The 22,857-nt window shown below is 39.2% G+C and overlaps 1 long non-coding RNA gene across 1 annotated transcript; it reads right to left on the bottom strand.

The window, feature by feature from the left end:
• Nucleotides 1-14,253: 14,253 nt before the first annotated feature.
• LOC116806002 lies at nucleotides 14,254-22,175 on the bottom strand. The gene is made up of 2 exons (XR_004365492.2): nucleotides 21,882-22,175; nucleotides 14,254-15,108 (listed from the first exon to the last, which is right to left on the bottom strand). It is a non-coding gene; the product is annotated as an uncharacterized LOC116806002 (long non-coding RNA).
• Between the last annotated feature and the right edge of the window lie 682 nt (nucleotides 22,176-22,857).

Below are 22,857 nucleotides of genomic sequence, written 5' to 3'. Positions count from 1 at the left end.
AGATTGGATTGATTTGATTATTAAATGCTTCTACGTAGCCGTATTTATCTTCTCATTTTTCTTTATGTTAAAGCCAGGCCAAAGGCGGCTGCTCTCACTTTAATTAATCTTATCTAAAGGCACCCGGTGGCAGCTTCCTTTGCTTGTGTCTCTATCGATTTTTATCATTTTAACCTGCATTTCCTGCTCTCATGTGCGGTACGTTCCATTTCGTTGCTCTCAGTTTGTAGCACGCAGAACGCAGCACACGCAGCTTGCAACTGGCAACTTGCAACTTGTTGAAACGAGAGTAAAAATGTGCCAATTTTGTACATGGTGTAAATGCAATCCATATATGTGTGTGCATCTAAAGAACGAGAAAACAAGGCAAGGGACACGGCCACTTCATCACGCAGCGTTGGCCAAGCGTGATCCGGCTTGGTTTCCATGCGTGTCTTCTTCTTCTTCTTATTTTTCATGCTGTTGCTTGTTGTTATTATTATTATTATTATTATTATTATTGTTGTATTTGTTGTTCTTGTTGCGAATGCAACTAAGCGGCAACAATCGGCTACAACATGCACCACCAACATCCAGCCCCCGGTTAGTAGTCGCGACTGCATTCTGTAGTCTATTGTTCTCAGGCAGCGCGTGCTTGTGCCAGATTAATGCACCGAGTACCAGACTGGATGAGACGCATACACTCAAAGAAAAAATATGTGCCAACTATTAGTACAGCTTTATTAGAAAGTATACTGTTTTGTTCGTTCATATTTTTTAAATTGTTCAATCAAAACACTCAAGCTGAGTTAGTATATTTGATAGATGATTTTGAATATTTCTTTTAGAAATTCTTCAAAATTAGAAATAAGTTTCGTATTCCAACAAATCACAACTTTATAACTTAAAAACCTAATATTTGCACTTATTCCAAAATAGACTCCATTTAAAAGCATGATGATTTCGAAAAACCTTCTTGGAAAACTATTTCTTCTCTGGTCTATTTTGACAATTTCCGTTTATTTTTTTTTTATTTAAGTGTAGCAAAGGGGGAAAATGGAAACAACTGCAGCTGCAGCTGTACTGGCCCGGAGGTTTCGATTTCAATTTGAGGCGGATGCTCGATTTAATTGCGAGCGTGCTCATTTATAATTCATAGAAGCAGCACATTGCCATCGTCTCAGGTTGCCCAGCAGAGTGCCGTTGAACTTGGAGGTCAAGCGAGATGAAAATCAATCGGTGTTGCCCAAATGGAAATTGATAGGCAATCGCCTTGTTAACAGTTCACTGGCCGCCAACTGCCAATTGCACTTGACACTGCAACTGCAACTGGAACTGGAACCGGGACTGCTAGCTACGTCAACTGCACAAACTGGCTCGATTACTTATTATTGATTGGCAGAGGCACTGGCCCCAGCACACTTTCACTGTTGCAGCTGGAAGCTGTGGCAGCTGAAAGCTGGCACAGTTGACCAACGCGGGCCAACACGTTGTATGCTTGATTGAAAGCGTGAAGCCAAAGTTTAATTGAATCTGCTCGGCTGGCTAATACAATACGCTCACAATTCACGTTCATAAATGGTAGCAGTAGCAGCAGCAGTAGTGGTGGCTGGTAATTGGCAACATTCAATTGGTTGTGGAGCGTATGGCAACTTTCAAAACTTTGCCATTTCTTTGGGCCATTTGAAAGTTATTGGCCAACTATGTTGACTTGCCTAATATAATTTAAGTTGCATTACTTTACTCTCGGTTGTGCAATGGGCAGCTGCTCTGTTTAAATATGGCAAACGAATGATTATAAAATGAATCAGCTTTGATTAATAGATGCTCGAGCAATTTGTAGAATATCTAGGCTTTATTTAGTATCGTCTATAGTATCGTATACTGACTAATATATTGTATTTCTTAGTTACTCCTAAATTGTTATTTAGCTTATATTATAATCAACTAAAAATCCCGCATTCTTTCACATATTATATGCATTTGCATCATACCCCATGTGCAACTCCAAACTCCAAGGGTATTTACAAACTTGAAGGTATGCAAGTTTGGCCCAGCAAGCGCAACTTATTCTGTGTGGCTGCAGTTTGAGGCCAAAAACTTTGAATTGACTTTACTTAGCCGCGACAAAATCAATAAGAAACGCGCCTCAAAAACTACGCACAACTTTGGCCGGGGCATGGCTGTCATTTTGACATTTTGGGCGTGGCATGGTGTTGCCAGCAATTTGTTGTTGTTGCTTTCTTGTTGAAACGTCCAATTTGTGACAACAAATTGGGTCAACATAATATGTACATATGTACAATTATTTGTTGTTGTTATTGTTGTTGAAAATGCAGCAAGAGTCAAAAACGACACCTTCCTCCCCACACCTGCCCACCTCTGCCCATGAGCCGATCAGGTCGAAAACATTGATTTTGGGCTTTAAGCGAGTGAAAACAAAACTCGTTTGCGCGCGCCTGATGTAACTGAGATTTGGGTGCTGCTTGCAACAGAGTTTACAACGAGTTTAGCCGCATAAAAAAAAAAAAAAAACAAATAAAACCCTTGAGCACACATGGGAATGCCATATAACATACACATGAGTGTGTGTGTGTATGTGTGTGTGTGTGTGTGTGTGTGTCGCACATGTGTGCGCTGCGACTTTCCATTTGCACAGATTTTCATTTCCACATTTCACATTGGGCGATTTCAATATGTAAACGAATAAAATTTCTTCTCGTCTCGTTTTGCGTATTCCAAATGGGATTTGAGCTTATAAATATTGACTGGCATGACTCCATACAAGCTTCCATTTTCTTTCCCTCCAAACACTTTCTACACTGAGAAAACAGCATTTGAAAATGATGTAAAAACGTGTTACGTTATTAACACGTTTCGAGGCTTTTTTTATTGTTATAATTTTTATGTTTAAAACACGTAGCATTTTCAAATTAGAGAATTAAATAAATTCGTCTTAGTTTCAAGCACGAACATTTTGAAAAGTAAAATATTTTTTTGTTAAACAACTGGGTGTGCAATGATATAAATAACTGGAGAGGTGCCAATCTGTTGAAATTGAAATTTTAATCACATTTTAATCATAATTATTGAACGATTTTTATTAAGGGCATTTCTAAAAATAATCCCCAATCGTTTGTTAGGCATTTATTAAAAGGATCTCCTCACAACAGCCAATTTTAGAACCTGCCTTCTAACTGTTTTGTTTTTCGCAGTGTATTCTTTCTATGCCCTCTACAAATAATACATTTCCTATACATTTACGCATTGCAGTTTTTGGGGGGCTTCCATGACAAATCGTTGCTGCAATTGCAGACCCAGAAGTTTGATCGATTTGCTGCAGTTCTCAAACGCCCCTTGCAGCTTTCAACAAATTGTAACAGTTGCGGTTGGTTTGCCTCTGCCCCCCTTCACAGCCATCACCCCGTTGGGATTGGTTTGTGTTTGTTGCTTCACTGGGCAAACATAAAGCCTTTGGGGGGCAGGGCGCATCGCTTGGTTAAATGTCGGAAACGATTTTTGTATGTTGCGGGCCGCTGGGGAACGAGGAAAAATGTCGCTCGTCGCTTTAAATTATTAAATTGTTTGTTATATACATTTAGGCATCGACGAAGTCGCTGCGCATCATCACAAAAAAACTATCAATGGCCCCTGACTCTGAATGCCCTACATTTTTGTAATATTTCAAAATGTTGTGTCGCTTATCAGCTTTAGCAGAGTTTTTCATTGCTTCTTGGCGCATGCTGATAAGTCAATGTGCATGTTGCAAGCACCAAAATGATGACAGGAATTTGCCTCAGATTGCTAAACATGCAGTCTAACAGCAGTTGTTGTTGTTCTTGTTGTTGCTGTTGTTGTTTCTCTTGGCAATTTGCTGCCAAATTGCCGCCAACTCTCGCAGGCGCCGCAGTTGCAAACTGATGCTAAGGAGTTCGTGTCGGAGTCTCTTGCAATGTCGGCATCGCATGACAAATGACTGCCACAGACAAGTGGCAGCAACTTCAGATGCCCTCTCAATTCCGCTTAGCTTTTGTTTTGTGTTTTTTTTTGTCTTCTTGCTTTTACTTTTCAAGTAGCTATTTTCTCAGCTATTTAGCAATGTGCTATTCGCACAGAAGTGAGTTTAGAGGGTATTTTGGTGATGTGGAATAATTATATTTTGTTTATCTACTAACTTGTATTTTTTTCTATCAGCCTCAAAAGAGGAGCTTATTTGATTTTCATATTTTAGAATCTAAGTTCCTTTACAGATCGAGTTTATAGATCTATAAAAAGGTGTCTAATTTATTCCTCTTCGATTTCTTTTGAGCTTTGGCTTCTCTTCAAATTCATATTTATAGGGCATCTTGTGGCCATGCACTGTTCACAAAAGCTTCTCAGATGGCTCAGCTTGCAGCTGTGCAAATTTAAAGTTTAAGTGTCGTAATTTTTGGTACTTTTTTGTTGTGGTTGTGATTTGACCCGTTGATTTGTCGCTGGCATTTGGTGAGCTTCATTTGCTTGAGTGTAACGCGATTTTAGTAACTTTCTCATTGCATTAGTGTTGGACAAGGGAAATGGTTTCTGGCTTGGAAATCAGAAAAATGCTGATTACATGCAATAAGTTGGGATTTTTTTTTCTTACCAAGTTGCCGCTGTCGACATTAATGTAATTCAAAGCCCAGACAAAATGTGCTGATTAAGCATTAAATTGCTTAATGAAGCGTGGCGCATGGAAATAACGGAAAAATGCTTGATGTAGCTTAGCATTAACTTAGCAGGTACCATGCCACCCCCTCCTGCACTAAGCCACTGGCTGCCAGAGCAAGTCAGTTGCGACACTTGAGCTGAGCTCGCTGCACGAACTGAGCGACGATCATTAAAATCGATCAGCGGATCGAATCCAGCGACTGTGCAGGTGCCCAAGTCCATAGATTGTGCAAGAGTCGGAGTCTAAAAACCCGTATAAGCAACTAAAATTGCAAAAAAAAAAAAAACATTGAAAACAAGAAACATTTTACTTGATCGTGGCTGGGACGTCAACTGTTAGCACATTACGAATGCGCCACAAAAAAAAAAAAATAAAATAAAAATAAAAATAATAATAAAATTGTCATTGAAATGGAAAGCTTACAATTTAATAGCACACAGCATGCGACACATTCACAAAATTCTAAACACAACACATGCAGTGCAACAAAAAAAAAAAACAAACAAAAAACAACCTAATTGCAAATGCAAAAAATGCGAAACAAACAGCAACAACAACAAAATATCATTTTGCTGCCAAGTTTGCCGGCATTTTGCGAGTGTTACGCGACTTTGAGCGCTCTAATTGTGCGCTTGTTTGGTTTATATACATGCATAAACTACTATGTATACATAACAGCAGCAGCAACAACAACAACAGAAGCCGCACAGATAACAACAACAGGGCGACATGCAACAGCGCACAGGCGTTGAACGTTTAGCAGCGATGAAAGCACAACACAAAAAAAAAAAAACAAAATCATGAAAAAAATATTTGATGCATGATGAAACTGAAATACACTTTTTTAGTAACTTATTATAACAAACTTAATTGAATTCAATTAAAATACTTTAGTTTTGATTTCTACAAAATTATTATTCGTTCTGATGCACATTTACTCTTCAAACTCTCATCTGTTTGGAATCTGTCTCAATTTTATATCATATTTAATGTTATGCTTTTCAATTTTTTACTAGCTCTTAACACTTTAGATTTGTGATCTAAAATATCTGTATCTTTCAAATGTTAGACATTCCAATCAATTGCTTTATATAATTAGCTTCAGGCTTTGGCTTACTACATGAAATATTCAAAATATGACCATGACTACAAGGCCTTAAAACTAAAAAGGTTCTCATTAAAAACTCCAAAATAGTCCTCCAATATCAAGAATAAGCATTATCATATTTATTTCAACTACCATTGGACAGAGTTGTCCGTATATAATTATTATCAGCTATTATAATTAGCATATGGTTCAAGTTTCATCGACAAATTTGTTATTTAAATAGATAGTTACAAAAATAGACAATGAGAAATGATTGGTTATACATGCTCTATATTTATCTGTATTAATACATAAATTTGTGAATTCAAACAACACACATAATTAAGCAAATAACTGGCAATTAAGACATATCCTCTCATATTAATGACAAACCAAACAATGCAGTAAATATACTATATTTAACCAGAGTACAAAACAATAGCACTTGTAACACACAGACAAAATGAAAAATGAAAAAAAAAAACAGAGAACAAAAAGAAAAAAATCATGTGGCTGCAGATACACATGTAATGTTTGCTATTAAGTGGTGTGGAAATGCGTAGGAAATTATGATATAATCATATGCAGAGAATGGGCATGCTTCGTATAAACACATTTATAGTATGCATGGCTAGGCAAATGGAGCCGTTTTCAAGATCAAGTTCAAGTTTAGTGGCATGCAATGATTTATGCCACATTATGAGATTAGACTTTTGTTGCCACGCCGACAACACGACGACAATTGCAATTGATGGGAAACTTGGTATTGGCATTTTCACAAAAGTGCCTTCAGGTTCATGTTAAATGGCACCTAGGCAGGCAGAGGCACAAAATAATAAAAAAAAAACCTTGATGTGATTGGCAATTTGCCAAAGAGGCGCACAAATGGCAAAAAGCGTCTAGAGGCTAAAAATCACCTTTTGACCCACTTTTAGAGACAGCAAACTCTGTCTTCGTGTGATTGTGCATAATGTGAAAATAATGTTGCCTTTGATTGATGCCCATCACTGAAGAAGACGCCAAAGACGACACAATTCCCAACCGCAACAAGCGACAAATCAATCGTGTTGATTGTGTCTTTCAATGCAAATGCACTCAGCGAAAAATCACCATACATATATAGTTAAAATAAGAACAAAAGTACTTCACCGATGCCGTAAGTTATTTTGCAAAAGAATTTCGTTTTCTGACTTGATTTGAGTCAACAATTCTCTAGCTTTTTCTGAGTGTGTGAACGTGGCTGCCGTGTATGGATTCTTAACTTGATTTGAGTAAACAATACTCAATATTTTCTCTGAGTGTGTGAATGTGAATGCAATGCTTGTTGCTTGTGGTGGTGAAAATCAACAGCGAACGGAAGTCAAGCGCAATTTGTGAACGCAAATCGAACAATTTACGGTTTTACTGCCAACGGGCCTAATGCCAGTAGTTTTATTCCGCTGAGACCGGCAACAAAATGTCAAATGCGAAAACCGTTTGCGGTTTACTGGCGTTTCTCTATGCCAGAACGTGACTTTTGCATTAGGCCAGAGCTTTAAATGAATTTGCTCTGATGCTGAGGATGCAGCTTTAAGTGTGTCAGTTGTTGGCAACGCAAAGTGCTGGGTGGTTTCTATGCTCTGCTGGGTGTTTGTTTGGTGGCGTATAAGTCACTGAGCCATATTTTACGCATAGTTAAACACAAGTGCAAAGCGTCGCATAAACACACACACACACACACTCACACCCACACACCCGCACAAACACCTACCACTTGTACTTAATTATGCATTAGGCTGGCTGCATTGACAACGCTGCGAAGTTCAATGAACTCCTGGGTCAAAGGATGTGCATGGTGTGTAAAGTTTTAGGGCTTGTCCACACTTTGGCCGCATCGGACAGGCGGCCATCTGCATTAGGGCCACAACGACAATCAATTGCCACCTTAAAACGACAGCCACGTGGCCAGCCAGGAGGACAGTCTGCAGTGTCCAGACTAAGCAGCAGCCACGTAATTGGCGAAATGTACGCTTTGGCGTTCAACCTGAATGTGGCACGTCAATGGAGCATGAAGCACCACTGTGGGCAAAATTCAACATTTTTCTCCCATAACCCGTTAACCACTCTAAAGTTCAAGTAATTTACATATATACAAGAAATTGAGTAGTCACCGTCAGTTAATTTAAACATTCCGCTTACTCACTTGTTGAGTCGTTAATAAGAAATTGTATATTCTTGGAAGTCAGTACTCATTGCATTTTAGATAATGTGGTTAAGCTCAATGTGTAGTTTAAGATTCTGCTTATTTTCTACTTTATTACAACACTATAAATAAGTTACAAACGAAATACTAACAGTTATTGAGTATGGTTCCAACTGTGATTTAATTGGTAGACATGAAGAGCTTGTTTTATGGTTGGATGATTTAAGTTGTTGAGCTATCTGCTTGGGTACTTTGTTGGGGAAGTGAGGCAGTGTATGGTCTTCTAGTAATAGTAGAACGATGATATATTTAATATTTAGCTGTAAAGATTTTCAGCTTACAACATATTCATTCAATTTACACTGCACTTGAAGTTAAGCTCTTCAAATATTGACCCAAAATACGAAGCTTATCAATAATATAATCAAATATGCTATTCTTATCATGTTCAAATAAAAATATACAAATAAATCAATGCTGCGTAGACTCTTATCTAGTAACTTGACCTTTACAGAATTCATAAGAAATCTTAAAATAACAAAATTACTCTTTATCAAATATGTTTTATTATATTTTATTTTCATTCTATTTGTGTCTCAGGTTTGTTATGTAAACAATTTTTTTTGCAAGAAAAGTACCCTGATTTGTACATAGTGCCACGCGAGTTGGGGCGGGATAAGCGGATTCACTTGAGTGCACCACCGGTGGTGGCAAAGCAGTGTTGCGGGAAGAAGGGGGGCAGTAGGACAGCAATTGATGTGCCTAACCCACGCATGTGGCCACTCTTTGTGGCATTCAATTGAATTTATAGCCAATGCTTGCAGCGCTTGATGTTGCTGTAATGACTCAATGTGTGTGTGAGAGTGTGTGTGTGTGGGTGTATGTGTGCGTGTGCAAGCTGTTTGCCAAATTTATATTGCCTACATTTGCGGGCAGGCGAACTGGGCTGCCTGCAATTGATTTTGTTTTGGTTTTGAGTTGCTCCTGCTGCTGTTGTTGTTTCTCTGTTGCTGCTGCTGCTGCTGCTGCTGCCCGCATAAAGCTTGCAACAACAACAACAACAACATTGTCTGTGTCCATTGAGACCCTCGAGACATCATGCTTCGTTGCATACACACACACACACACACAAAGAGCGCGGAAGAGCAGAGCAGAGAAGAGACTGAAGTATGAAAGTATTCTGGGCACCGCACGAGCGCCTTGTTTATTGAATTTGGTCGCCTTTATGCAACTCTGGCGTTGCCACTGCCACTGCTAATGCAACTGCCGGTTGCAGGCCAACACTGCACTGTGACTGCAATTGAGGATGTAATTTTTGCATGTCTCCGGCATTAAATTTGCGCCTCGTTGCTGCGACTGTATGCTTGGGCAATTAGGGCTATGACATTCCGCTCTAAATCTCCTGCACACTTTGCTAATTGTTTTCAATTGCACACGCTCACAATGAGAGAGAAATGTGTAAAAAGTAATTGCACTTTGATGAGGCTTAGGCCTGCAGGCTAATTAGCTATTTGAGCTCACTGCTAATATTTTCAATTGCAAAATTGTTTCCCATATTTGCCAATGGCAGGCCAAATTACTTGATTGTTATTGCAGATTATGGTCTTTCTGCAATTCTCTCGTTGAATCGAATTATGAACCCCTCTTCAAATTGTCCCACAGCAACTTCAACCAACTTTTGATAGGTATATTGCTCTTCACTTACTTGTATATCACACTCAAGTTTGTATAGCTGATAATCTTCAATATTATATTTATAAATACTTACTCACTTAAGTTTGCCCTAACTAATTGAAGAAGTTTGTATCAATCTTTTGAGCTGTACACTTCACGTATGTGTCTTGCTTTATTCTCGTTCCCTTCAGTACCAGGGTTCCCTTATTTTTCCAGGAAAAATGGGAAAAGTTTGTTACACATTTCTACCATTTCTTCGTACTCGGCCCACGAATCCCACTTCACTTGACCTGCATGTTAACTTTATCATACCCAATTTGCGGCAGTTAAACAAAGCTGTGTCTATTCTGAAAGTTAACCGACCGACCGACCACAGCCAATTCGTCGAGGTGTGTAAATGCACTTCCATGGAAACGTTTCCCTCAGTTTCCACTGTGTGTGTGTCTGAGCCGCGATGCATATGGAATCCAATGCAAAGCAATTCCGCACCCAATTCAAAATACAAATGCTAACCGAAAACGTTTCGACTTGGACTTCATGTGCGGCAGTATTGAAACGCGTGTTTTGTCGTTTCTGCCATTTGGTTGCACGTGACTTGTGTGACCAAAATTGCTTCATTCGACACTCCCCGTACGGCCTGCTGCCACCAGGGGGGCGCATGTCGCTGTGGCATTGTTTAGCATGTTGCGTGCAACGATTTGTGTGTATTGCGTGTAGCTGGAAGCCAAGCTGGGTTTCAGCATTTGCCTTTTGCCCATATTCGTGGTGTTTGTTGCCCGATGTTGTAGTTGTTTGTTTGTTTGTTTGTTGTTATAGGCTTTTAATTGACATACGCGTCTCTTGCACGATTTCTCAGTTCTCAGTTGAGTTCTTTCAGTGTTTTTTTACCCCAGCTGCATACCAATGCCGCTCACTCACTCACTCTAATCGTTCTCCCTTCTCTTTTCCAGCTATGCTAATGATGACTGAGCAGCAGCAGCAGCAGCACCAGCACCAGCAGCAGCGACGCAGTGCCTAAATTTATTGCCCATATATTGATACCCATATATATATACATATATATATTGGCCCCAAAAGGTGAGTTGACTTGACTTATTGCCCTGCTAAGTTTAGATAATTGCTCTCGCATGCGCAACAAATGATAATTAGAGACAACAACAACAATAACAATAACAACAGCAGCAACGGAAAGCGCGTGGTGTTAGATTATAGATATTAACACAGATTTTATGGCCTTGTACACGACTCGCACGCGTTAATTCGAAATCGCCCTAAAGCGCTTGCAGAGGCACATTGCAATTAACCATATGTAAAGAAATGCATACTTAAAACTGAGTAGTTAAACTATTTTATGGCCTAACAACGACGACGATTAAATTAAGAGAACGTAAATTGCGTTCTATGCTCAACTTTTACTTAATTCTAGTACTAAGTTTATGTATTACTGGACTCATTCGTATCATCTGTGAGCAACTTTCAAATTTAAAGCGCTTTATACTTCCTCAAGTAGAACCTATTAGAAATTCCATTTTAACTATTCAGAAAGTCGTTGAGTATAAAAACTTGACTTTAAGCCTGCCATTTGTTCTTCTTGCGTACAAACTCTCAAAGACATTTTCATTAGCTAAACATTGGTCTGAGAACATCAATTGGATTGCAGTGCTGAGCTTTGCCCCAAGGTGGCAACAACAACAATAACAAAAACAACAACAACAACAGCAACTCCAACAACAATTTAAACAAAAACAACACCAACATTAACATCATTCTTTATGGAGGTAAATATGTATATGTTGTGCAGTTGTTATGCTGCCGGTGTTTTTGCTAGCTGCTTGGTTTAAATTAGAAATGAAAGCTCTTTTCCTTAATGCATAACACAAGGCAACACATACACACACGCACACACACACACACACACACACACACACACACACACACACACATACACACACACACACAAACAGACAGCTGAAGTTAAAGCTTCATTTGAGTGCAAGTTTCGAGTTAAAATTTGCTCACGCGTCGTATGCGCAATATTTATTTTGAACAGCAACTGTTTTGACAACCCGCGCAGCTTTCGAAAGCTTTGACTCGAACGAGCTTTCGCTCAGTTTTGTGCTCCTGCTTTGGCGAGTGTCCTTTTTATTTGCCGAGCACCGAAACGAAACGCAACGCAACGAAACGATTTTTCCTGCAGTCTCCTCACGAATTTCGCCAGCAGCGGCTGCCCAGAAACCGAACAGCGGACAGTTGGCAACGCGCGTGTTTTTGGTTGGCAACTCAGAAAAAGAAGAAAAAATAATAGAAAAAAACAGAGAAAAACAAGAAAATATACCATGAAAAAAAGACAAATAGAAAATAACAGGCAGGCAGGCCGTTAGACAGGCAGTCAAAGTCAGCGTGGCTGTTTTTGGGGGTGTACCGTTTTTGCTCTTCCACAACGCGTACAATAAAACCAATAAGAAAATGAATTAGAAATATTTCTGTGCTTCTATATGTGTGTGATTGTGTGTGTGTGTGTGTGTGTGTGTGTGTGCGGTGTTATGTAAAGCGTGCAGCAGTATTCGCATTTATATCGAGAGTCAAAAAAAAAAGGAATGAATAAAAACCGAAAGCACAAAAATCCCCACGTCGCGCCCTGTGAGAGTGAAAATATATTCCTGTGTGTGCGAGACGCTGCCTCGTTGTTATCGTTCCCTGCTGCTGCTGCTGCTGCTGCTGTTGTGGTTGTTGTTGCTGTTGTTGATGTTGTTGCTGTTGTTGCTGTTGTTGCTGCTGTTGCTGTTGTTGCTGTTGTTGCTGCTGTTGCTGCTGTTGTGGTTGTTGTCGTTTTTTGCTGATTGCGCACACGTATATTATGTAAATTATTATGTGCCAGGCAGCCAACGAGGCGAGCCAAGACTTCGTCGCATTTTGCCGAGCACTGGCCTAAAGTCCATGTCCAAAATTCCACGTCCGCCAAGCCAGCCAGCCAGCCAACTATTCCATATTCACGTCCACCATTCACGTTTTTATGTCGTCATCGTCATCGTCCAGTGGCCACAATATCAAAAGTTTAGCGCCTATCAGCGAGTGAATGCGCCTAGAATTCACATCTGTCTAGATACCTTTTATACACCCTTTCAAACTCATCCCTTAAGTTGGTGTCTTTGTACACTTTCAAAATATTTTGGACTTTAATCACAAACATGACTTGTCTCAGATTGGAAACGAAATTCTTATTTTAAGTGAGGTTTTTGCAATCACGAAACTACTTCAGGTAAATGTTATCCGGTACAAGTTGAGCACGATTGATTTCACTGTAATTTCCATCACGAACATTGTTCGTTTAAGCAAAGTATTTAACTATTTTATATTATACTCTATGTTATGTACAGAAATTCTTGAATCAATCCGAACTAATGCCAAATCTGAGATCTTTTAATTATGGCTGCAAGATTTGAAATACTTACTAAATACTTAATTCAACAATTGTTGTTACTACTTATAAGGATTGATTTCACAGAGAATGTCTCTATAATCGTTTTTCTGAGTGTAGGAAGTAAATTTCATGTGTTGGCCTTCTCTTTGTGTTTCTCTTGGCCCACACGTCTCTTGGCGTTTATTTTTGGCTGGGATTCGCGTAAGACGCGTTTCGTTCTTATCTTCGTACACCTGAGTCTCTCGAGTGTGTGTGTGTGTGTGTGTGTGTGTGTGTGTGTGTGTGTGTGTGTGTGTGTGTGTGTGTGTTTGTGTGCTTGAACAAAGTACAATGTGCCGCACATATAACACAAGGATACTGACTGCCAACTAAATTGTTAGCAACTTTTGCTCGTCTCCCCTTCTAACTGTGTCTGTTGTGTTGTGGGCCGCCGTCTTTGGACGCTTTTAAAGCAATTTATTATGCCTAGCAGCACATTTACACACCCACAGCACACACATACACACATGTCTCGCATCTAATGAATAATGTTATTCAAAACAGTATCTACAACATTTGCATATCCAGCGAAGTCGACAACAGTCAACGACCAAGCATATTTTATCCTGACTTTTCATCCAGCTTTAACTCACTCTGCATTCAGTTAATTCCATTCGGCATATTGGAAACATTTCTCAGCATTGACCGAAGATTCTTAGCAATTCAATTTCAGCCACAATTTTGATTAATTTATACACATTCAGCCAACTAATTGGATGTGTAGTCAATCAATTGGTTTAACTATAGCCGTTTATTCACTTTAGTTCATTGAATCGTATTTTGCATAAGTTCATAATTATGGTTTTCATATGTCGCATAAACTGAAAGTTTTATGACAGAAGGCTTAAAGGATTTTCCAAAAGTTTTAAGTCTATCAGTCAAGCTTAAATCACTTAATCTTTGACTGAAACATAATTGCTAAACTGCTCAATTTTGAGTGCTTTAAGACTCATGCAGAGGATATGCATTGGCAAGCAATTTAAGAGGTATTCAAATAAATATTTCATTATATAAAGTCGCAGCTGGGCCCAGGTTAAATAGTAGATTATCATAAGTTTTGTGAAATCTCAACCCAGTTTCAAAAGTAAATCCCGTTTGATCGCGGCTTAACGTCCAGATTATTAATGGACTTCAATTGTGAAAAACCAAAGAAATTGAAAAAAAGACAAACAGTCTCAAAATATATTTAAACGATTTATTTAATAGAATAAAATATATTTTATTAAGCAGCTTTCTGTTTAAATTTTCCACTATACAAATTTGTACTGGGATTAGAGTTTATTATTATTATTATTATTGTTTTGAGGATTGTTCCTCAATGTCACAGATTCTGCGTCACATTATACCTAGTTTAGAGTTTTACTTTTGTCAAGTTGCCTGATTTCGTTACTGATTACGGCTAGTTTAGGGTTTTATGTTAGTCAGTATGCCTGCATGGCTATTAAGCCTTTGTCTTCAGCTCGTGGGTAATAAATTTGATTAAATTTCACAATTTTATTGTTTGCCATTTGATGGGTTATCTATTAGATAAATAACTACATGAACTTTCACTCTGCTTTAGCTGCAGCTGTTCAGACCACACACGTGAAAGCGTTTTGCCATAGAAAGCACGTACACATAAATTATAATGTAATTTCATTCTGCCAGCTTCTCCATTTTACGTCACGTCATGTTCGCTCATTTCAATTCTAATTTTCATAATTTCATAATGGCCTTACCTAATTTTAGGCAACCGCCAAATAGGCGCCAAGCCACAGCACTCCTATCTATCTGGTACCCCGTCTTTCACCCCTTTTCCCATGCCGCACACCCCATTCCAACGACAGTCGCAACAATTTTCATTTGCATTGAAGGCTGCCATTTGATTCGTTCAGTTGCATGTGAAATAAGATTTAGTGCATGCCAGGCAAGCATTTGAATATACGGAACATTTGCAGTCGTTGACTTGATGATTATTTTGTGCGTTTTTCTGATGATTTCTAATTTTGTTGTAGTACACGTTGTTTTTTTTTGCGGCTCGCCATCTTCGCATCTATCTGCAATTAAAAGTTCAGACAACACTTGGATCAGCATCAGGTAATTGCAAATGGCAAGTCATCAGCTCGGCGTATAATTGCAAAACTCATTATGTGTCCTTGTCACGCTGCTGCTGCTCCTACTGCTGCTGCAACATTTTCGACGACTGCCACTGTTGTGGGCAAAAAGTTTTCGCCTAAGCCGTTTTGCTTTCTTAACTTGCTGACAAACTGTTGGCCAAACTCAGCATGAGAGGCAGCAACCTCAACCTCAACCTTAACTGTAACTTCAACTGCAACTCCTCATCATGAACACAAACACAGACAAACCTGTAAGCCCAAAGTCAAGCAGTCAAAGTGCATTTCATTCGGTATTTATAGCATTATAATGCCATTGCCCATGTGGCGTATGTGTAATATTTCGAAAACTAACTTGCAAATACAAAAGGTACACTGAGGCAGCAGACAGAGTATTTTGTACTTGATTCTTGATTATTTATATAATATTCACAATCGAGAGTAATGTGTACTTACTCAAGCACTTTATGTAGCAAATTAATGAAGTTCTCTACAGGTTATAAATATATTACTAATCATGGGTTTTTTTTGCAAGTGTACGTTTGAAACTTAAGCTGGCCTTAAGTACATTTTCCAAAGAACAACAAGAGTTGCCGGCTTGTTGGGCAAGGGTCAAACAAACAAAGGGTTCCGGGTCAAAAATTGTCAATACTCAAATTTATGACGGGTTACAAAATTGAGAGCGTTGTGTCTGTGTGTGTGTGTGTGTGTGTGTGTGTGTGTGTGTGTGTGTGTGTGTGTGTGTGTGTGTGTGTGTGTGTGTGTGTGTGTGGGAGTGTGTGACTGGCTTGTGTAAGTGTATGTGTTTTTAGATTTTATGTGCAGCATAATCAATAACAATTTACATTTATACACAATTCATAGAGGGAAGCAAGTCGAGCTGAAGCTAAAAGTTGCTCCTTTAGGCACACATACACTCAGAGAACCACACACTTACACACACACATACACAATATAACAAAAGGAAACCAACATCCAAATATATACACATTTATATATATATCAAATGCCAAATGAATTCGTCCAGCAAGGCAAGTGCAAAGAAATGGAATAATAGAAAATGGAACAAAACAAAATAGCACATAAAAATAACGATATATCGCAGATGTTGTTTTTGGACATTCGTGGGTGGTTCGAACAGTTTCTCGCATAGCTGCTATGAATTCAAATAACTGATCTTATAAAGAAAGCCTTCCAGTATTTACTTCCAATACCATTTCTGCACCACTTTACTTTGAAATTCAAAAGAAACCTTTCGAACCTTTCGGATAAGAGCCTTTGGCTAACCATACCTCAATTATAATTCATTTTAAGCGCTTTATTTACTTTGCACAAAAGGATTTTTCTTTTTTCGTTCATTCATCCTTCAGCCGTTTGTTTGTTCACAATTTTAATTCAATTCTCTGTCGCAACTCTCGCTGTAGTTTTTCGGACAAGCTGTCCAGGAAAATGCAAAACAAATATACCATAAACAAAAGCTTGTAGCACACAAAAAGACCGACGCACACTCAAACACACACAAAGACCGACACACACACACAAACACACACAAACTGTCACATACACACAGCAGACTTTAGCGACAACTATTAGAGAAAAATATTTGTGCCCGCCTTTTGTTTCCACGTGAAGAGCACAAAAACGTCGCAAGGCGAGGCGAGAACCAGAGGGGGGAGAACGAGAGAGTGCCAGAGAGAAAGGGATAGATGGTGATGGGGTTGTGGGAGGCAGGAGGGCGGTCTGCGAGCCATAAACATGGCACACATCCTGCAGGCACACGGCGGACCCGAGTGGCTTTTGTGCTGCCAAAAACGGAAATGGGTAACAGCAGCAGACGCTAAAGCCGTAGTTCTCTAACCCCAGCTGTGTGTGTCAGTTGGTGTGTGTGTGAGTTGGTGTGTGTATGTGTGTGTGTGTGTGTTTTTGCGTGCAAAGTATTTAAATTGGTATGCAACATGAATGACAGCCTGCCGTCGCTCATGTTTCTATGATAAAGTCCTGGCTTTTGAGTGAGTGAGATTGTGTGTGTGTGTGTGTGTGTGTGTGTGAGTGTCCTTACTCTGCCTCGTGCTCGGTGCGTGTGCCTTGATTTGAATTTTTCACTTTTGATGGCTGCAAATGAATGCGAGGCATTAGCGCATGCCTAGGCGCCAACAGCAGCAGCAGCAGCAGCAGCAGCCGGCACCTGGCAGTCAAAAGCAGCTACACTCGAAAAAAAAATAGACTTTTATAAATAACACAAGTGCCAAAGGGTAGAGAATAAAAGGAAAACTTTAAAGTTCGTAGTCTTAAACCAAAAAGTTTGCTTTCTTTGAGTGCTCAACAAACATGAGCAATATGTTATAGATTTTTATACAAAATCTTTTATTTAAGATTATTCGTAAACGAATTATTTAAAATTTGATTTTTAGTTTTTTTTTGAGACATTAAATCAAATTAGTTTAAATCAGGAAATTAAGTTTTTGACTTAAGCGGTTAGAAAATGCAATTAAATGAAAATGCTTATAATGAGTTGGATCGTTTCTTATAGAAATAAATTTGTATATTTTCGAATATTCATAATTGAATGAGACTCTGCATTTTGTAGCTGTTTTGCTTTCATTTAGATTCACATTTCTCTGGGTGCGTATGCAGCTGTGGGGCTCATGTTATCGTCATGTTGTTTGGCGTGAGGTAATTTCATCCTTCAGCTCTCAGTTGGAATGCCGCTGCAATGACTTATTTCAACTTTTTGCCATCATCCTGTTTGCTTAATTTACCTGCCCAGGTGTGTGTGCTTCGCAGGCTGTGTGCTTTTGTGTGCATTCGATAATCACCTAGGCTGTAGTTGAGTTGGGCTTAATAGCCACCCAACAGCTGTCGCATTTGCCTCGCCTGTCAATGTGCTTGTCAATTTCGCATGCAGACAGGACATGCTCAAAAGGATGCACCCACTATACACAAATGCTACTACAACATGCCGAGCATCCACTACTACGTGAGGCCAATCAGGCCGATGTCTACTATGCCATAAACAATGGCAAAAAGTGAAAGCAACAAAAATCTTCATCATCAAGTGTCATTCTGGGCGGAAGTTGGCATCCACTTAAACATCAAACACACACACACACACACACACACACACAACATCTGTCTATTAGTGTGCGTGTGTTTTTCTATCCTCTATCGCACTGAGTCCTGTCTCTCACAATGAATATTTATGCTTGTTGTTGGCCTCATGTTTTGTTTTGTATGCTATAAAACTGGCAGCTCTATGAACAGAGTATTTTTTGAGAGCAGCCCCCCCAAACCATGCTTAACCCCGCAACCCTCTTGCACTCGCTCAGCATTGTTTGTTTGCTGGCTGCGAATTGAAGTGCACTGTCAGCCAAATCAAGTGTGCAACTTTGAATTGTTGCCAGAGTGTTCGACCCTGAGAGACCTCCAAAAATACTCTTCTTTTTTTCATTTGACATATGATCATTCCAATTTTTCTTTTGTTGTTTGTTGTTTGCATTATTACTGCATTTTATGTTTTACATCATGAAATGGGCTTAGGAGGATTTAGTAAAGATTTTAAGCAGGCTGTTAATTATATAAGGATATCGATGTCCAGCTACTTATTTATTTCATTATCATAACTACTTTGTTGACATGAATTAATTAAGAAATATTTTTTTCTTTTCATAATTTCGATATTTGAGTATAATTTAGAACAATAATTTTTGGATCTTGATTAACTGTTTTGCTTTGGACTCGATTAATAGCTTTTGACCAGGCCGATAGGCAATCTACCTGAATTATCGCTTGTGCATCCATGATGCAAGGTGTGCTCATTGTCGATTTGTGTGAAATGGTCGTTTTGGATGATGCATATTACGAGAGACACTAATTAGTAGTCTGAGTGTGCTGGCAAATGCGTTTGGTTTCGACCAGCTTTGGTTTTGGCCAATTGCTGATTTATGTCTATGCTGTTGTTGTGGTTGCGGCTGCTGCTCGATTTCAATTTTATCGATTGGCCACGAAAACAGATTGCCATCCACACACGCAGACAAACATATTCTCGCACAGTATCAGTTTTGATTGAGATGCTTTTAATTACATTCAATTGTTTGCAATTGCAAATTGATGGCGCTGTTCATGTTTCAAGCCTGAGCACTGAGCACAAATTATATAAACAGTAAATTTATGTGTTATTCTTACAGAAACAGAAATGATGTGCCACAATGTGTTGCAATGCTGAATGAAGTGTCCTTGCAAATTGTTGGCCATTTGCGAGCACAAATATTATGCAACACTTTTCGCCCCAATAAGTATGCCAGTAAGTCCCCAAAGGGCAACTTACACATAAAAAAAAAGCACTCACACACACACACACACATACACACTCACACTGACTGTCACAGAACTCGCCCGTTGACAACTCATCAAAGCGTCTGTCAGGCCGTCGGGGCAAGGTCATGTGCCAATAGCCCACAGGCGCTCAAGAAATGATAAATAAAAAAGTAAAAGGTTTTTTCTTTTACTTATTCTTTTTTTTCTTCTGCTTCTTATCTGCTAACCCGCAGCGCTTCACATTGTAGTTGTTTGTGTGTGTGTGTGTGATTGTTTGTTTGTGTGTGTGTGTGTATTTTTCACAGTAACTTTGTCAACATTTCCATAGCTCGCTGGAGCTCGCTTGTTGTGTGTGTGTTTGCATTAGCGTCTCGAAAGTATTTGCTGTCTTTTGCCTTTGGCTGCCACTTGTTTTATTGATTTTCCTCTCTTTTTGTTTCTTTCGTTAATTTTTGTGCTCGGTTTCGTTTTTTTTTGTTTTTTTTGTTATTTGCTACTTCCGTTTCCACTTGAAATCTGCTGGCTGATAAGTATTTATAATTGCACTTAACGTATTACGAGTGGCCCCAGAGAGCAGCAGGGAGCGAGTCAGAGCTTTGCAGGCGCACCTCTTTTGACCAGGCCTGGGTTGTATCCTTCACAGTAATAATTAAGTTGCCCCATTGGCCGGTTGGCCAGTTGAGCCGCTGGCCTACTTGAGCTTGCAACACGCTTTCAAGTGAAATGGCTCGTTGAGTGGCTGATGCGTCGTGGCCAGTGGATCGTGGCACATTGCTGCGGCTCCGGCTGCGGCTGCTCCATCTGTGGTTATCTTCTTCCACTTCCTCTTATTAGTCGAGTAACACTTGCTGCCAAATGATAATGACGTCATTGCGGCCTACAAATGCCATTGGCAATTACAATGATTGTTGCATGTGCAGCAGCAATTAATACGCGATTTTAAAGCCAAGTTATATGCTACACTATTAAACTCAAGCTGCTTGCCTCAGCTAAAGTTTCAATTACGTCAAAGAAAGTCTCTTGTTGAAAGACTTAAACATATTCTGCACTAACAGTGGTGGACATATAATTTAGGAGAAACCATCAACTTGATTAACTATCTATCTATCTTTACGATTTTTGTTTTTGTATTCTTTTCGCTTATTAAAATAGGTTTTGTCATTTTTTTTATGATTACTTTCATTAGTTAAGGAAGTGCTTTTACCATATAATCGCTGAAAAATATCTACTTATTTAATTTAAATTGTTTTTTTGAGTGAAATTGAGTATCCCCAGCACAGTACATATTATGTACATATTTGCAAGATTGTCTATTTTTAGAACATGAGATGCGCCGCAGCTTTTCTGCTCCGAGTTCTATTTATAGCTAAGCTAATTTGTACATTCCACATTGCGTATGCGCACTAAATATCATCACATACACGTTGAAAGCTACAATTTGTAGCTCGCCCGCAAATGCCAATTGAGCTGGAATTGTATGCAGTGACACTTATTAGTAAAATGTCTAATTTTTTGACAGCATTGACTATACACACCAAATTTCCTTAATCCCCGTACACAGCCCTTTGGCGAGCGTTGGCATTTGACAGCATTTGCATGGCTGAACTAACCAAATGTAAATTTGCAAGAGTACTTCTCTAAATGGCAACAAAACTGTGGCAGAATGTAATCAACGCAAAACCAAATTCACAGTGTGGATCTCTAATTCGGTTTACATTGTAATACGTTGAGTAAATAAGAATATTATCAGATCTTTGTACGAGTAATTGAGAAATATATTCGACTTGTAAATACACACACTAATACATAATAATATATGTATGCATTATGTTTTATATATGTATATTTGTATAGTCGCAATCAGTGCCATTTATATGCACATAATTTGACGTCGATGGACATAAGGACAAGCAACCGCCATTTCTTATGCAGCAGCAACATCGTTATATGGCGTGCATAAAAAAATACTCTTGGGGTTATTTTTCATGCTCAAATTAGTGACGTCCATCACACAGAAAAGCGGCACAGCAATACAGTTACACAATCGCTGTAGAGGGAACAGCCACAGAATACCACAATACGATTTTATACTGAAAGTCCAGACTGAGTGGCAGCCAAGTCCTGTGCCTGACGATGCGGCTGCTTGTTGTTAAATCGTCATCGATTTTTTATACCCTGCACTCATTAAATGGTCATGAGCGGATTGATTAATGTTATACTAGGCAAAAGGAAGCAGGCTTCTACTCTTCATATATACACTTTTGTTCAGTTCTAGTCTTTCATGTTGTGCACTTCTCCTTGGTGTACATACATACTTTCCATTATATATATATATATATATATGTGTATAGAGGACGAGCGTTATCTGTTTAATGAGTATCTGCTACTCATGCCCAACTTACCAATTTCAACTTGTGTTTTTATTACTCTTCTGGCTGTTTATTATTGTTCTGCTGCCAATATTTTATTTGTGCGTTTGCTTTCGGCCACATCTTTCAGCGAGGACTGCGCCAGTTGGAAAATTCTGCCTCTGAAGCGTTAATTGAAAGCCATACAAATTGTTGGCCCGGCTCGAAGGCAATTATAAAATGGCTTGCGTTGGCTAGTTGCCTGGCTGGCTGGCTGGCTGGCTGGCTGGTTGGTTGGTTGGTCGGTCGCAGACTGCTTGGCCAGCAATCTGGGCTGGTTAGTTGGCTAGCCCGGTTTGCTGTTGATTGTACCGTAAAATGGCCACGCCGAAGGCTGCTAATGCCATGATTTAACATTTGTCGGCACAGCAGGGCAACCCAGTCTAAAACTCACACACACACATACATACACACACACACACACACACACACACACGCATAGAACTACACGTGCTGTGTTTGTGCTTAAATCCCGGATCAATTGTTTATTTATTGCGCAACATTTTCAACAGGATTTTGCTTTTAATGCTCGAACGTCGACATTTGTGCCAAGTTGTATTGTGCTGTCAGACGCTTTTAACTTGGCTCTTACGCTTTTTGCAGCAACAACGAGCCAAGCTGCGCCCCAAAGTATGCAATATGTGTGCATTTTGTTAAATCGATTTCGAGCCACATGAAATAAATGATATTTGCAGTTTATAATTCCTTTTCCGATGGCATTTGAACGTCACTTATTTCATTTACGACACACAAATACACACACATGAATGTGAATTTCATTTCAAATAATTGGATAGCACTGGTCAATTGCATTAAGTGCATTTCCCCGTTGAATTCGTTATCGACAGCGGCTCATCTGACAGCTTCACGTCTGTCTGCGGTAGATTTCGATTGTGTTCTCTTCGCCCTTATTATATATACAAAAATATATACAGAATTTCACATATATTTTCAGCTGCGATGACTCCTC

This window comes from Drosophila grimshawi, unplaced genomic scaffold, assembly GCF_018153295.1.
Source record: "Drosophila grimshawi isolate 15287-2541.00 unplaced genomic scaffold, ASM1815329v1 contig_311, whole genome shotgun sequence".
Classification (NCBI taxonomy): Eukaryota; Metazoa; Arthropoda; class Insecta; order Diptera; family Drosophilidae; genus Drosophila; species Drosophila grimshawi.
The sequence above is the reverse complement of the archived record's forward strand: the minus strand, read 5'-3'. Positions and strand labels throughout refer to the sequence as shown.